At 57.7% G+C, this 3,182-nt stretch overlaps 1 long non-coding RNA gene across 2 annotated transcripts in view; it reads right to left on the reverse strand.

Annotated features, from left to right (window-relative positions):
- LOC144242071 (uncharacterized) overlaps nucleotides 1-3,182 on the reverse strand; it is a 236,294-nt gene that overhangs the window by 7,427 nt on the left and 225,685 nt on the right. The window lies entirely within an intron of this gene.

Raw genomic sequence — 3,182 nt, forward strand, 5'->3', positions numbered from 1 at the left:
CTTCGCGCCCCCCCACCCCCCCAGCCTGAGCTGAGCCTTCTGCCTTTGCTGGAGATGAAATAAACTTGGTATTCATTGTGCCAAGGCCTCCCCCGTTGTCACCCTGCCTCTTGTTACCCCTCTCAGTTCTTGCCCCGGACCTTGCTCCCCTGCTCCCCCCTATTTCTTTAAGGTTTTGATATTGTTCTAATGTGTAAACAAAGCATCCGAGTCCCCTTTGATCAGAAGGGGAAACACAGCAGCACGGAATCGGAATCGGTGAGCACACCGCGCGGCCCCCACCCCCGGGCCCAGCCTGCGCGCACACGGGGCACGCCCCCCGCCCCCAAGCGCAGGTGCGCACGCGCAGAGGGACGGGCCGGTCCTGCCGGAAGCCCCGCAGCAGAGACGTGACTTCCCAGTGCTCGGGTCGTCAGAGAGATTCACGGGGGCCTCTTTTCCGGGGCGCACGCCCCTCATTTCCACACACACCCCCTGCCAACCTCCCTCCCATGTGCCCAAGTCACTGGTGCAATAATCTTTCTGCCACCCTCTAAGCAGAGGAATCGGAAACTGTGTTAGGTGGGTGGGGGTGGCCCGCCTGGGAGGACAGGGGCCCAGAGACCTCCGAAGCCACCAGGAACCTCTCCTGCTAAGGGGCGCGTGGGCCCGTCCCTGGCCACAGAGACACCTGCTCTGGCTGCGGGCGCCGCGCGGCCCGGGCCCAGGTGCTGCTGGTCTTCCGACTCCTGCTGTGAGGAACGGGATTCTTGGCGGGAAAACAACCGCAACAACAACAAAAAATGGTTTTCTCTTTTTGTACAAATGGAAACAAAATCCAGGAGAAGCTGCCACCCTTCACCTCTGAGTGCGATGCGCTACCTTGATTTCAGTTTCTTCATCACCGTGTTCGTCTTTGGCCCCGGGGACGGCCCAGCAGATTCTCCTGGTTCTGACCTAGGGGGTGTTTGCATCACCCCCTTTTACTTGTATAAAAAAAAATGGGTTGAAAACTGTACTGAGGAAAAAAATGTACTTTTTTATAAATAAAGTGTTTAAAACAACATTGGGTGCCTGTGTCGCTCGTCTGCCTGCAGTGGCCATGCTAGGGGACAGGGGAGAGCTGGAGACAGGCCAGCATGGTAGCGAAGGGGACGGGGCCTCCCGGCCGTGCCCAGGCCCGTGGTTTTGGGACAGTGGCACAGACCCCTGCAAGAGCCTTCCCCGGGGGGGGGGGGGGCGGTCAGGGTCCTGCCTGAGATGTCACCCCAGCTCCCAGGCTGCAAGGAAGTAGCGCCCACACCCGGGAAGAGTGGTGGGCAGCAGCAGCGGGAAGGCTGGGCCTCTACAGGCACAGGTAGGGAGGCCTTTGGGACACGTGGCCTGAGAGGCTGGGGGCGGGGGTGGGGGGTGGGGAGGGGGACAGGGCCCTCCCTGGGCTGGCCCAAGTCCCTGCCTTCCTGAGTTTAGGCCTCTGCTGCCCTCCAGTAGGCTTCTTCCCGTTCCCCTTCTCGCCCGCTGCCTCATGCCAGGTCCCCTCCTGTGGTCTTTTGGAGATGAAAACCAGCAGTGTCACCTGCTGTGTCAGACAGACTGGGGACAGAGAAGAGATGGGGAGCTTTATCTTCTGTCCCCTGCCAGGTCCAGCCCATCATCTCCTAGCCGGCGGGGGTGGGGGGGAGCTGGGTGCAGGGAGGGTCCCCTCATTCCTTGCTTACCTCCCCTCCCCACTCCACCACCATCTGCTTCCCATCTCCAGGGCTGGAATGCAGGACAAATCGATCCTAGGTGGGAGTGGCAGGGACTGCACCTCCCCCTGTCACCCCCGGTAGCCTCTCCTTTCACTGAAATCCACACCATACACCCCTGAGAAAAGGGGGTAGGGATGCTGAGAGCCAAGGTGGCCACTTAGCAGAAAGCCCTCCTGCTCATGTCGGGGGAAGCCCCATCCTCCATACCTAGGATTCGGGGCAGGGTGGGGAGGCCAGCAGGAACCTGGCGGAATTGGGCGTGGAGAAGCAGCCGGCAGCTGTTGGCAGCTGGCTGGGCCTCTCACTAGAAGGCCAAACCCAGCACCCTAGACTGTGTTTAGACGCTGATTCTCGAATGAGATGCAAATTGGTTGTTTAAGTGGTCACTTCCTCAGTTTTCCAGGCTGTCCGTTTAAGTTAATTTTTAATTTGCGCAGGCAATAAATGCTTAATTACATTATTAATATATTGCAAGAGAGCAGTGGACAGAACGTCCTAATTGGCCTTTAACTAGAGCGTTCCGGCAAATTAGCCAAGACTTTCTCCGGCAGCGGAAGGAGGGCAAGCCAATTAGTCCCAGGCACAGCCTCTCTGGGCGGGAGGAGCCTAATCTGGCCCCTTCCCCCAGGGTCCCAGGAGTCCAGGGCACACCTAGCTTTCTAGGTGCTAGTTGAATTGGCTCTGGAAGAACTTTGCTCCTTAGGGTCCTTCTGCCCAAACCTCAACCCTCGGCCCCGTCCTTGCTTTCCCCGCCCCGCCCCCTCAGTACAGCAGAGGACCAAATGCAGGATGCCCTGGAGAACAGGACCCGCCTGGTGGCTAAGCTCCCACTGGGTGTGCCTGCCATTGCCCTACCTCAGCTATGGGACCGTAACTAGGATAACTGGGCACCCAGAGCCGCTTTCTGGATACCCTGGAGGCCTCGTTCCCTTCCTCTTTACCTGGACCACTCTGCTTGCAGATGGCTAAGTGAATGAACTTGAAGAACGGAGGGATGCAGTTTTTACTCCATTCATTTGACCACTCTGGGCCAGGCACTGTGAGATACTGTGATTGTCCCATCCAGAGTCCCCTGCTCTCAAAGAATTCAGAGCCTCCAGGGGTCCCAGATTCCCAAACAGCCAGTGCCTGCTGGCCACGGGCTGGAGCAGAGCTGCGTGTAAAGCCCCATGATAGCACAGAATGGGAATAGCTCATTTTGCTTGGGAAGCTCTGAAAGGCTTGATAGAGGACGTGACATTTCTCCTGGGCCTGAAGCACGGGGAGGAAGTTCTCCAGACCAGAGGTGTGGTAAGAGAATCCCAGGCTAACATGAGACTTTATCATCTTACATTGGTTGTTCTAAAAGAGAGCGTTCTAGTCTGACACACTCATTCGGCACAGTGAGAACAGAAGCCTAGAGAGGAAACTAAGGCCTGGTGACTAGACCATCAGAAAGCACCTGCTATAGAT

The sequence above is a fragment of the Crocuta crocuta genome, unplaced genomic scaffold, assembly GCF_008692635.1.
Source record: "Crocuta crocuta isolate KB4526 unplaced genomic scaffold, BGI_CrCroc_1.0 scaffold271, whole genome shotgun sequence".
NCBI lineage: Eukaryota > Metazoa > Chordata > Mammalia > Carnivora > Hyaenidae > Crocuta > Crocuta crocuta.